At 45.1% G+C, this 14,436-nt stretch overlaps 1 long non-coding RNA gene across 1 annotated transcript; it reads right to left on the bottom strand.

Annotated features, from left to right (window-relative positions):
- Positions 1 to 1,206: 1,206 nt before the first annotated feature.
- LOC119400971 (uncharacterized) lies at positions 1,207 to 4,347 on the bottom strand. Its single transcript, XR_005185329.2, has 2 exons — positions 4,059 to 4,347; positions 1,207 to 1,367 (listed from the first exon to the last, which is right to left on the bottom strand). It is a non-coding gene; the product is annotated as an uncharacterized LOC119400971 (long non-coding RNA).
- Between the last annotated feature and the right edge of the window lie 10,089 nt (positions 4,348 to 14,436).

The raw sequence follows: 14,436 nt of genomic DNA, 5'->3' as shown, positions 1-14,436 counted from the left end.
TTATGAATACTCTCTGTTTGGAGACGCAGTCTACGCAACAACTGCCTCCCCACATCATTCTGTACAGAAGCTATCAAAATGCAATGATGTTTTATTACGAACATTATAATATCATTGAATGTAATAATATTGCTTAAAACGTACTTGTGGGCTAGTTGGTTGGTCATATTCACGATAAATGGCAGCGCACACCGGGTTAAGACAGAAACACAAAACACGAAAAAAAAAAGGACGACACAAGCACTTTTTTTCGTGTTTTGTGTTTTTCGTCCTTTTTTTTCGTGTTTTGTGTTTCTGTCTTAACCCGGTGTGCGCTGCCGTTTATCGTGAGTAATAACATTCAGTCAGTTCCATCGTTCCATAGACGAGAGAGTGGTAATCGTGACAAGTTGTAAATGTTTAAGAAATGCGACGAAATTGTTTCAAAATGCTTTCAATAAGACTTGCAATAACATAGGTAACACAGTAGAATTCATAGTTCCTCACGTAACGCTCATAAGAATGCCGGCGTTTGGTATGCAGAGAAACAACAAAACAGTATTGAGATGCCCCAAAAATTGTTATTCTTTCTTAATGCTTCAGAGTTATCCTAAGAAAAGAAAAACTAACCGAAGGCTCATGAAGAAATGCCTCTTGCAGGGGGCCGTCGACCTGGGCATTCTGGTCTCCCTACATACCCACGTGGAGTGGTCCTTATGGGTGGCAAAGCATTCTGAAGAATCACTTCAAGCCACGGTACAGGGTTAAAATTAGAAGATGAGCATGAAATGGTCGAGCGAGCAGCTTATAACACATGGGTCACTGGCGCTGCGGTAATTAAGTATGGTGTCGATACGCGCATCGACATTGAGGAGCATTGCAGCGCTTATGTTCTCTTCCTCTCTGCCCCCCCCCCTTCCAGTAAAGAAATTGTAATCATATCTTGGTTTAGTGACGTTAAACTCCAAAAAATTTTATTATTAAATAAATCCTGACACCGCATCAGGATTCCTTTACATTGATTTCTATACTGAGTGCATCGAGAAGCATTGCACTCGTAGTCTGAGCTTACAAAACAAAGGCAATATTTGTCCGTACTTCCCCGTTTCTTGGCATAATCTGTGCCAGAATTGCTTACACGCTCCATTGCCCACAGTCACATAAAATTTTGTCGAACAAGGAAATCCCACGATGCATTAATCAGCAAGAAAGCTTAGAGACATCGTGTTGAAGTGAAACTTTGTAATATAATTGGAACATTATTCCTTCGCATAATTTATAGCACACAACGTTATCCAGCAAAAAATATTTCAAATTATGTATGACCACTCCCATGCGGTACTGCAAAAGGTGTCCTGGATGCATTCCATGTCATCCCCTTCTATGATCTGCAAGAGTAAAATTAGCTTTATTGTTTTTGGCTTCTAGATTAAAAATAAGAATCAATATGCACAAATAATTCACCTTGTTATCCCGAGAGAGAGTAAGAGGGAAACACAGGGCTCCTTATGCATTCGTTTTACATGATTCAAAGGCGACAGTCATCTGTTCCGCCTTTATTTTTACGCGCAAGCGTATATGGCCCATACGTGATATTAGTATTGTAGAGCGTGCGTGTGCAAAGTAACGCCATATTGAAAAAAAAACATTCAGGAGCCCTTGTTCTATCGGTAAAGTGGGGATAAATGGGAAGTTCGCCGATCTGGCAGTAGCTGCGAACTTTGATCAAGAGGGCGCAGACTCACGTGCTATCTCGACAGTGATCAGTACAGGGTTCATACCTTTGTACATGATGTGCTCTCACCGCTTATTTTGCATTAAAGCGAGAGACAGCGCGGAAAGTCTCTTTCTAACTTGGAGCAGCCGTTTTTCCCTTAAAAGGGTACTGACACCTTTTTTCGAAGGCGAGTTTACTCTGCCATACAAACCTCCTGTATGCAGAGACGGCTCTGAGCAAGTGTGAAGCTCGGCAAATGCTCATAAGATATATTTTGATATTAAAGTCAATTTGTCCACGGCGCACCTAATGATATCGACACCAGCTTGACTTCAGGCTACAGTACTAATTCTGGTGACCTCACGCAGCAGTCTGACTAGTTGTGATGACGTCAGGTACCAAAACTTCCAAGATCGCCGCATGTGCGTCACCAAAACATTCAAAATGGCCGCTTGTGCGTCACCAACAGAGCCACGGTGCGGAGCGGCCATGGAAACGTCACTATATGTTGTGCGAGCACGTGACAAGAATCTCATACCGTGTTGTGACGTCAGGGTACGGTAGGAACCGAAACTATATAGCTTTTAAAAACATACTGTAATTACTTTTTCAGGGTGCACTTGCGCTTAGCACTACCTTTTCTAGGCTCTTGAGGGCTTGGCCTTTCACTTGACGCAAGAAAAGGGCAACTGAAAATTCGTGTCAGTACCCCTCTAAGCCTGCGCTTTGTAGTTTTACGCCAGATTGAACCCTAAAGGAGTTAACTGCTAGCCTTACTTCGTATAACATTCCAATTTGTTACTATCGCATTCAGTGATTTTCATTGCGGCGAAACATTGACTTTTACAGCGGAACTGCTAACCTTTACTTTATGCCTTGCGGAGTCGACAAGAAATTACAATCATCACCCGCCGGCGCCCGCCCTCTTTGTCCTCTTTTTCATGATCTGCTTCGCTGCGGGAACACGTGCGCCCGGCGCGAGCTCTCCCGCTGGGCCGAGTTTTCTTTTTAAGGGACTCAAGAGGTACCAGCTACAGACTATTAGCCTGGTTTGTGTTGCGTAATATGACGTCGTAGCTAGTTACGTGATTTGGATTTCTTGTTGTGACGTCATAGCTAGTAACGTCATTCGGGTTACATGATCAAACAATCAATCAACCTTTTTTAAATTTTTCATTCGGAAATAGGGGAGTGACAAAAAAAAAGATGTAGCGTCACACCTAGTCACGCGACATGTTCCTGCCGAAATCACATAACATCAGGTCATAGCTAGCCACGCGACAGGTTGTGACACTGAGGAAAACCTAGCAACATTTAGCAAAACCTACCAACTTAGCCACGCCGGGACGAGTTAGGAGAGCACCAGCTCTGATGTGACCTAGCCTTGGGCGACTTAGTTCAAATGCCGACATTTCTTTCCCATTCTCGATTTCAGGTCTTTCCTGCATTGCAACAATTTAAAGCGAAGTCCTTAAATACCTCATTAAGCAGTGACTGAAAACTTGGCTCGTGGTACAGAAGGTGCCGCTACGCTCATTCACTGTAGGCTGCTTTTATTAAGACAAAAAATCCCGCCATATCCACGAAGTGAATGATGATTGAGGAGCTGGCTCGGAGATAATCGGGTAAACCATGAATGCTCCGTACAATTCCTCTACTGTCATATAAAGACGTCACACATTGTTATAGTAGCGATTGTGGTCAGGTTGTTGCCGAATCAGAAGTGGTCGCAGACCTTGCAGCTGTGGCCGAACGTGTGGTCGAGGAAATCTCGCTTGAAGCACGCGTCGGCGCCACCATCTCCAGGTAGCGACCGCTTTTCGCGCTTCGCCGCTGCATCCCGCGCCCGCACCTCTTCGAGGTTCCCTTGCCGCCGCTTCCGCACTGCTTCGGCTTCGCGGGCTTGTATCTCGGGGTCCGCACGACGCTGACGTCTCTCTGCGGTCTCGCGAGATCTCACCGCAGGGTCTTGGCCGCGAGCCTGCGCCGCTGCTGCCTTGCGAGCCCTCCGTTCCGCCGCCTTGTCTTCTTCGTTCATGTTATTAGTATCGAAGCGCACTAACTGACGACTGTCGAAAGAGAGAGGAAGCGCGCTGTTGTGGCCCTCTAGAGGTCTCCTGTCAAACTAGAGCACACGCCGGCGTGGAGCCAACGCCGAATGCTACAGCTGGCTATGCTATATGTGGTTTTGCCTGGGTTATTATCATCATCAAGGCGCTCAAAGAACAAGAGGAAGAAGACTTCTCTTCTTTCGCGCGAGCTGCGCCTGTAGCGGTCGCCTCTGGAACTAAGGTTACGCGTATGGCGCGGGACTTCGCCCCAGCTTGAGAGCCTAGCGAGCCAGCACCTAAAAGAATTTTACCTTTTCTTGTAGATGGACGTGGCGGAGGCCTCGGAGTTGGTCGCGGTCGGGGCCCGAGAACTCTTTCCTGAATTTCGACATGCTCTGACAGTGCAAGAGCAAATGACCTACCACCTTCGTCGATCGCCGACAGAAGAAGAAGAGCTAACTCCAAAACGAGCACATATTTTAAGATTGAAATCTCCTTCATATCTAACGTCTGAAAACGTCTGAATGCTTCAGGTCTCCCAAAGGTGCGGGAGCTTATAACTGTGTCAGAAACAATTCACGTGAGTGTAATGATATGTTGCTTTTCTTCAAAGCCCCTTTATCGTCCCTAGCACGCTTTTTTCAGTGTGGCGCTTGTCAGGAGGTTTTGCTACTTTACTCCTGCTAAGTTTATGATGTTTTGTGTAGCTATCCGTGCGCTGTAAATACCGAGAATTCGTGTTTCTGGCATGAATGAATGGAATATTGGAACATGCAATTGTGTGTTGGTTTCACTAGTTATGTATAATACAGAAAAAACGAGCCCCTCGGACAATGTCCCTACTTTATGATATCAAAAAATAATAGTAACATGAAGATTATTACGGTCATTGCACATCTGAACCTGTGTCCTGTTCACTGTCAGCGCCAGATGCTATGTATAACCTCACGTAGCAGTATCTAACAAGTGGTATTCATAATTCGAACTAAAATTACATCGCTGAGCCATCCCTGACCGAAAAAATAAAAATAAAACGACACTGAGAGAGCTGGATTCATTGAGTGCGTCAGACATTTTTCGCAAACCAGTATTATAGCAAACGCTGTATGAGGCATTGTTTAACATTTTTCTTTCTTTTTAGGGCATTGCAGTACCCCACTTATTATAAACGCACCGTTTTACATGTTCTTTATATATATATATATATATATATATATATATATATATATATATATATATATATATATATATATATATATATATATTTCATAAAAGTGGCCTATTACATATTCTTTTTATATATCTGCGGAACACACGCTGCATTGAACAGGCAATTCTGGATACAAGGCTTTTTGTGCAAGCAGCATTTAGACCAGCACGATGTGCAATTTTAATAACATTTACCGTTAGTGAAAGCTTTTTGCGCAAGCAGCCTTTCGACGAGCGCGATGAGCAATTTTAATAACATTTACAGTTAGTGCACTCACTGACTATGGAACCGACAAGCTCTTTCGGGAGGAAGGTGGGGGACTGCATCGCTCCAGCACCAAATGCGAACTTTGGCCATAAGGGTTCGGTCCCGAGCACTGGCGCGCGTGCTATCTCGGCAGATATCAGAAGAGGTATCATAAACTTGCTTTGCTCTCAACGCGTTTAGAGGACTGACAGCATGAAAACACTTCGGCCCCTGGAGCAGCCGTATTCCCTTAAATCATCGTTTTATTGTGTTACGACACGAGATCGGATCGAAAGGAGTTAGCTGCTAGCCTCACTTCGTATCACATTCTAATCTGTTGCTATCGCATTCAATAGCTCGTCCTTACGGTGAAACAGTGGTTTTTTTAATACGCCTACCTTAAAGGGACACTAAAGAGCAAAACGATTTTTCTCGCATTTGTAAAGTAGTCTTCCACGATACCAAAAACACCACGCTTGCTGCGAGAAGATGCTTAATAAGCGAGAAAACGCGCAAAAAGAAAATACAGGTGCACTGTAAAAAATTTTTCTTGAAAAAAACAGAAATTGTCTGGCAGCTGGCCTGCCAGAAAATTTCTGTTCTCTTTCTGTTTTTATGTTTTTGTAATTTTACATGTCTCTTCTGTTCCTGCTAACAGAAAATTTCTGTAATTTCCATCGCTTTTTTCCGTTTTCAGTAACAGAAAATGTCTGTAATAGTACATGTATTTTTTGTTCTCAGCAACAGTAAATTTCTGTAATTTCGAATGTCTTTTCTGTTGGCAGTAACAGAAAACTTCTGTACCTTGACATAGATTTTCGGTTCGCACTAACAGCGAATTTCTGTAATTTTACTACTCTTGGTTTTTTAGTACAGAAATCCTGTGATTGGACAAGTATTTTTTTTTCATTCGTTCAGTACAGGAAGTTGCCGTAATTAAAATGGGCTTTCTGCTTTAAGTAACAAGAAATTCTGAAATTGTATTTTTTCTCATGGCAGCAACGTCAGTTGACGAAAATTCGGCAATTTGACAGGTTATGCAATATTAAATGTATGTGGTGCAAGAACAGAAAATCTCAGACAGAAAGCACCACGATTTTTTGCATCTGCATTGTCCCCTTTATAGCACGCATCCTCTCTCACAAATTCGTTAATTCAGTACACCATAGAGTGAAATGCGAACAAGTTTATTGACATGGAACATAAAAGTTCAGGCAGTTGCCAACATGTGCATCTTGAAATACGAGAGATGCCCACACTATCACAAGCGGCCACTATGCGTTATTTGAAGGTCGCAGGTTCGGTCCCTGCCAGCGCGATGTTATCTTTTCATCCACATTGCTTTCTTCACATTTATTTCGTAATGACTACAAATAACATCCCCTGTACTTGCCTTGGCTTTCTTGTCTGTTAGTTGTACAATTCCCGTTTCGTTCACTACGCCCCCAGTATCACAAGGGGTCCAGATTCAGGAATCTCTCGGGGATATTGTTCGAGTTGGCCGGCACATATGTTTAACGTCAAGTCCTTCAGGGAGCTACTCAATGACGGCACTTTCGGGTTCAGGTTGTGCTGTTTCCCACGTGTATGGTCAGTCGTTGTGCTCTTTCCGGGACTGACAGTGGCAACTGACCTAAAAAGAAGAGGCAATTTCGTTTAGCAGTGCACAAGAACCTAAATATTCTTAGATACAGTGTAACTACAAAGGCATCTACTTGCTCTTCATTAAGAATATGCTTTTTCTGCATGCATCCATCTCAACTTAAATTACCATCACTTTAAATACAATATTGCCACGTAAGTCTAAAATGAAACTCCTAACCTTTATAACACTAAAATTAGAATCTGGACCTTCTAATGTCTAAGTACTGACAGCCAGTTTGCTTGTGGATACTCGCGAGCAGTATACCATAAAACAGGTAGCTTCTCATTGAAGGCATTATGGTTTAGTTTAGTACTTTTGTTTCAAAACGCTTTCTTTTCAGGTTACCTAAATGAGGCCATCTCAATAAATAAAGGTATTCTATGTGAGCAATATACCACACATTTTTTTAATGTTACCGGAAAGCTAAAATTATTGGCCATAGTATTGTGTCCAAGATTTAGTTTCAATCTCACCTATGAGTGAACTCCAGGATAAGACTTGCCTCTTTTGGGTAGGCAACGTTGACGCAAAGTGTGCCAGGAATAATATCTTGAACGCCTCTCTAGGACTGCATGCTTGCATGAGAGGAACGTTGTCAATGCAAGGTGTGAAGGACTTCCCTGTCAGGAAACCACCACCTGGAAGTTGAAAATTTGGGTTCAAGATTTACTATATTTAGAAGGGGAGAATAACATACCTTTAGCAAATATGAAAGGCCAACTTGGCATTTCCTCAATGTCATCATTACAGGTGGTATCCTTGAATAAAAAAAAGAGCATTGATCGAATAAGTAGACACGAGGTAAAATAGAATTTGTTAATAACAGGAAACCGCGCGGGCAAACGGGACAAGAAAGGCTGATAGGACTTTCTTGTCCCGTTTGCCCGCGCTGTTTCCTGTTATGAAGTCAAACCAACAAGCTCAAGCTCATACCCTTTCAAACAATTTGTTAAGCTGGGTGGATGGATGGTGGAACTTTATTAAATATAGTCCAGAGAGGCGACTAGCGCGCAGTGGGCTTCTCCCACGTTGGGACGGGCAGGCTTAGCCTGACCGCCGCATCGTGGGCTCTCTGGACGGCCCAAAGCTGATCCCCCTTGTTGGGGCTTCTGATGGCGGAGCTCCACTTGGCTGGGTCGGCTTGTTCACTGCCCAGTAACGAGGGGCATCGCCAGAGCATATGCTCTAAGTTAGCTATTTCCCCGCAAAGGGGACACGAGCTGCTAGTGTAAGTATCCGGGTAGATTTTGTGAAATATGTTTGCACGTATTTTAACACTGCGTACTCTCAAACACTTTGAGCGCCCGAACGATGCTTATCAAAAAGCACAATGCAAGAAAGAAGATAAAAAATCAACACGTGATTTTCAGGCTGTATTAGCACCGAATCTCTTGCCCTAAGTGGAAGTGAAATGACGCATTCTGAAGATGCTGGTCTGCACCTGCGATGGTTCGCTCTATTTTCGGTGTACAATCGAGCCCGGATATATCGAATTCGATGGAGATTGTGAAATAGTTCGATGTATAAATAATTCGATATTCGAAATTGTGCTCATAATAAAAACATAGCACGTCTCTGACAAATATCTAAACTTGCAGAAAGACGGGAGATTACCGATTGGCGTATCCAAAAGCAGCAACGTCGACAGGCACACGACGGTGATAAATGATTTATTTGATGCGCAAAAAGCCGAACAGGTCGACGGGGCTCAACTGGCAGCACACGTGAAATGCGCAAGAAGGAAATAGGGCTGAATAAAAAAAAGGCCAGTTTAGTGCCGAGAAAGACATGCCCTGTAGTCACAAGCAAGCGCTTACACCACACTCAAAATCCAGCGCCAAATCACGGCGCCGATACCTTCGACGAAGCGCGAATTCATCAAAAGCCGCCACTTCTTCAAAGCACCCACCCTACCCCCACGCCAGCTAAACGCGTGCGAGAACAACCACCGTGTTTCGAACAAGTAAGCGCTTACACCACATTCCAGATCCAGCGTCAAGTCACAGTGCCGATACCTACGACGGAGCGCAAGTTCATCAAAAGCCGCCTCTTCTTCAAAGCACCCACCCTCCCCCCATGCCAGAGAAACGCGTGCAAGAACAGCCAGCGTGTTTCGAACAAGTAAGCGCTTACACCACATTCCAGATCCAGCGTCAAATCACGGCGCCGATACCTTCAACGGAACGGAAATTCATCAAAGGCCGCCACTTCTTCAAAGCACCCACCCTTCCCCAGCGCCGGAGAAACGCGTACAAGAACAGCCAGCGGGCTTCGAACAAAGCCGCTTGTGCATAGCGTCGAAAGTTCGAGAACCTTAGGCCGACGCCGTCTCAAACGACACTGCTTTCACCGTTGCGTCTACCGACGACGCCGAACTGGCTCAACATCTTTACCGAGCCGCTGCTGCACTGTGAACAGATGAGTCATGTCCAACTCTCCCGAACCCAGGCGCGAACCAATAAGCGCGCAGAGGCGTGTGGGTCGGCCAGTCAACGAAGAAGCCAGTGAGCCAGCAGTGAGGAAAGACACTCTATCAGACTGTGGCACTGAAAATGACTTATCTGTCGCCACGCATACATATCTTGTAGTAACGCAAAGTTCAAAAAAAAAAAAGGAAAGGAAGCAGAAAAAAGGAGAGGAACAAAAGACAGGCGCTACGCACACTACGCTACGCGTGCGCGGATTTCCTGCATGTGTGGTGCAGTGCACTTTGAGGCCTTGGGCGTGGCGTCGCGTTCGATATATCAGATGTGCAGCGAGGAGGAGCACTATATTTGCGTGCACAAGCCCAAGATATTTGCATGGAATTCTACCTCTGTTTCACAGGCACAACAATTCGTGTGGTTCGATATATGCGTGTTCGACTGCATTTTTTCGATAAGTGCTGTTCATGTAGAGGGCACAGAATCGTTGCGGTAATATGAAACGGGTTGAGGCGTTGCTCAAAAGGGACACTACGTCGCGTCACTTTTAAGTGATTATATTATTGAACAGAATCTCGAGCGATACAATTCACTAAGGCAGACACATTAGCGCTGCGGTGTCAAAGACCCTCTATAGTTCGACGTAACTTCGACGCATGCGCACGCTCGGCATAGCGACGCTACGCTATTCAAACGTATACAGCACAAAGGCCGGCGCGACCGCGCATCCGGCGTCCGTGGCGCGCCGCGCCCCTGCTGCAGCCGGCGCGAGATGCGACATGCTGCAATTCGCGCCGGCGACGTTACCCAAAGAACAGTGTACCCAAAGACCCTGACTGCACGGTGTCTGCGTTTCTTCGTTCTTCGTTACGAAGGGACGCCGGGCGTGCTCAACTGCGTATGCGTCAAGTCGACGTAGCGCGGCCGGCGGGGCGCGCAAGTGGGAGTATGAGTGCTCGGTTTTCGCGTCAACGTAACGTGACGAACCAACGAACCTGGCGCCGCCAACCTCTGCTGGTTGACGCGAACGCTGCGCTGGACTATAAAGGGCCCTTTATAACAAGGCGATTACGCTGGCAAAGCAGAACAAGAAATCACGCATCATAGCAAGCTAAGGACGCACACGATCCGCATAAATGGGACTGCTCCGCCAACGCCACATGACACAAACACATTCTTAGATCGCAACATTAGCGGAGCACCCGCTTCGGTGCGCCTAAACTAGCGGATCACAGAGGAGACAACGGTCGAACACATTGCAGTGTGACGCAATCTCTCGCAATCGCGTGCACGATAGTACGCTCTGCGCGCTAACAACGAAGCACACTGCGCAGACCGCGGCAGCCGCTTGGCACATTTGAAATGGCAGCACTGCTCTGCTTACACCTCCTGCCGCACGGCTAAGCGCAGCAGCACAGCTAAATACGACGTGCACTAGCAATCAACGTCTCCAGAACCATTCGTTCAAAAAACGTTGCTAACTGTGCATGGCTACGCGAGCCACTGTCATCGAGCCCTATAGCAACAACATTATCAAGTAATATCACTTCAGTAATAGAGAATAGAGTTCAGTAATCACATAAAGCAGCAAGGGAACTTTCACTCACCTGATGGACGAACTGTAACAAAGCGCAGTGGTTCAATGGCAGCAGACCGTCGACGAGCAAACAACGAGGAGCGTCAGTCGGTCCAGTCTACAAAGAAGAAACTATAGGCCTATGCAGCATGAAATTTGAATCTGTGCATCGAAGCGCGCCGAAAGCAAGGACCGCAACATGTACGAATGCGCATATTACTTGAGACAAAATTAATTGCTACAGTTGGCTTGCTTCCTAAAATATAAGCAATTTATTACTCGGTGGAGTGTATTTCTATAGCTGTTTTTCAATTACTAAGAGGCACGTGATCAATGGTCTGTAAAGCGCCGGCTATAAAGACAGAAATTTTCTGTTTTTTTCAGGTACGTATTTCTGTTAAAGACGAATAACAGAAATTTTCTGTGTGTCCACAGACTATGTCTGTAAAGATGTCTGTACTTTTACACAGATTTTTTACAGTGTGGCGACGCCACCTTGGAATTCCCGCACCATTTGCCGTGACGTCACATATTTTTGACGGCACCTGCTTGGGCCTACGTAGTTCCTAATCGGTTAAATCGAAGTACATTGTCCTCTGAGGGGGCCAGAGACTTGACATGACACGTTTGGGGAAATTTCGTCGAGCCAGTGGCGCCAAAATACGCTAAATGCTCTTTGAAATCTTTTACGTCACGATTTATAAAGTTCGGCGCGAAATTTAAAAATGAAACTTTGAACTTGGTTTTCTCCTTTAATAATAAACAAATGGTCGTGAAATAAATGACACAATAGTTCTCCGAGCACACTTTATCAATCTAAACCAATTCATTGTTTCTCTTTAGTGTCCCTTTAAAGAAAACACTTTCGTTTACAATATCAAGTAGGATGGTTTGTCAGTAGCGTGTCGACAAAATACGGCATAGTTTCATGGGACAAAGTCACATGTGCACAGCAGCTCGCGACGTACCAGCAGAAGCACTGTCGTCTGCTTTGAGTTGTGTATGGTGTCTACAAACAATGATGAGCGAATTGTCGCCCTGCGACTACAACAACGACTTCAGCGACTGTGTTGACGCGTCATAATGTTCATTGCAGTGGGGGTCGTTTGCAGATGTTTCGCACGAAAATTCTTAAACCCTATCGAATTACGGTAAGAGAATTTGTTGCTGGGATAGTTGGTTCATAATGCTAAACTTATGTTATACGTGTTTCGTCGCTCCGCTCTCTCCAGACCGCCAAATAATGCGTCCCAAGGAAACGAAAGATGTCCCTTCTGCGACGCCCCAAAGTCGTGTCCCTACTCGTTTAAATCTTTCCCTGCCGTAGACGAGCTGAGCTCGTTCACACGATTTGTGCTGCTCCCACCAAAGACGAGCTACATCCACATGCTCTGAAACCAGCTCATGCGCAATGCAACAGTCGAACTACCCTGATCCACTTGTTCTGTTCTCTTTGAGTTCAACAGGTGGTGCAACAAACCAAATAAATAAACGTGCTAAAACCACGCATTCTGGTCGAGAAACAACTTGATTCTCGCAACCTATGTTTAAAGATGGCGTCTTCCTCTTTGTACTCGCGTAGCGGCAGTGGCAGCGCTCTGGATAAAAAAGCAAAAAAACATCTTCTTTGCCTAAGTTTTTGTCCGACTCGGACAGTAAATAAGAATTCCTGTTCTACTGTGAGTGTGGCAGCGACGACAAAGAGCAGCATATATTTTCTGGATCATCGGATGCAGACGGCGACAGCTTCTCGACGTACCGGCAGTGGACGCCGATGGATGTTAAGAAACACTCACCGGCGCCTCTAAAGTTTGTTTTCGCAGCCTTCCTTCTCACTGCACTTTTGTTTTTGCAATTTTGAAGAGACCTTCGGCACCGAAGATTTCAGACACTCAGCAAGACTCTGATGCGACCTAATTTATTCACGATCATTAGCAAGTATTTTTTTCCAGGCCAGCACGAAAGACTTAGAAAAAAAGTTATACGCTTGCTTTGTTTCTTTCTTTTTTACTTGCTCGTGTAGAGACACTAAAGTCTAAGAAAACCCTCGTCTGTTCGTCTATGCCTCTTTGTTTCTCGGTCTTACGTCCTTGTCTGAAAAACAAACGCTCTCGAGATACTGAGGCGCTCTTCGTGGTGAAGTTTAGTGAAGCCACTCTTCAGCGCATTAAAGAGAAAAAAAAAACATCTGCGTGCATCTTCTAAGTAAAGTGCCCTCTTAAGGCGAAGGCCTTGGATGCCTCATCAAGCACGAAGCACGAAAGCACGACATCAAGACGAGTGCTTCAAAAAATATATGACGTCATCATGACGTCACAAAACGTGACGTCACATGACATGATGACATGACATCGTCGCTTGCTCAAAGGAGCTTCGATCACGAAGTCAGTGTAAAGAGAAAGCTCGCAATGCATCCGATCCTGGAAGCAGTGCTAAACCGTGTTAGGCGCACGCAGGAAGCATTCGGATGGGGGCGGGGCAGCTAGCTTCAATACATAAACCAAGATAAAGGAGAAGATGGCTTTCGCTTCCAAGCCGTCTTAGTTGAATGCACAAGAGAACCCGTGAGTTTTATTATCTTTATTTATTTCGAGGTACGCAGACTACGTTAGGGAAATAAAAAGATGGTTTTTTGTATAATTTCTTAGCCAGAAACGCTCTCTATAGGGAAAGGCTTAATCATTAGGGAGTTGACACAAACTCGTGATATTGAGAAAAGGACAAAAACTTAAGATGAGCCTTTAAGAGTGAAAAGCGAGAGCGTTATCTGCTCCCGTTGGCATCGCTTTCTCACTCGTTTTCCATGCTTCGCTTTTTGGGGAACACCTGAATCGTGCTCTGAGGTAAGGAGTGTCTGTGTGCTTGACACTGACCGTTTTAAACTCGCCTAGGGTGCCCACTGCTAGTGCATTTGCTTAGCCGTTACGCCATCACTCGCCATTTTACTAAGCAACACTCGATCCACTACGAGTAGTTAAGGCAATAACAGGACCTACGTTGCTGTACACTTCGTCGATGTTGTGACTGAGGGAGGTGGATTACTGCTGACGCCTTTGTATTAAGTGGGAAGCTTTAAACCACCCACTTGTAACTCAGTTCACATAAAGTGGCGCCGCCTGCGTTTCTACATTTCTGCCAAGTGATATTAAATCTCTCATCATGACTCCTCGACCGACATGACGCCTGTATAGGGCGTTTTCCATAGTTTCAGACCCTATTAAAGAAATGCAACTGGCGTGGCTTTGTGGTAGAATACTTCTTCCGCCTAGAACCTTGAAGCTTATTTCTTGCATCGATCGCGATTTTTCGCTTACCAATAAAGCCACCGACGGCGACACCGGATTTTCCGTGATACCGGCTCCCTAACGCTATCGCGGAACTACTTGTGAGCACACACACGCACACTTAGTGACGCGAACAACGAGTGAAACTCCTGTTTCTCTTCCAAGAATATACAGTCTAGCAGCTACTTCCAGTTTGCTGAATATCCTGCAAGCGTGTTCTGAAAAATGTAAATCGATGGCTGTGGTTCAATTTGAGAGGTATAGTGTATACGTAAGACATATAAGATGAAGGCAAATAATTGTCA

Source organism: Rhipicephalus sanguineus, chromosome 7 (assembly GCF_013339695.2).
Source record: "Rhipicephalus sanguineus isolate Rsan-2018 chromosome 7, BIME_Rsan_1.4, whole genome shotgun sequence".
Classification (NCBI taxonomy): Eukaryota; Metazoa; Arthropoda; class Arachnida; order Ixodida; family Ixodidae; genus Rhipicephalus; species Rhipicephalus sanguineus.
The sequence above is the reverse complement of the archived record's forward strand: the minus strand, read 5'-3'. Positions and strand labels throughout refer to the sequence as shown.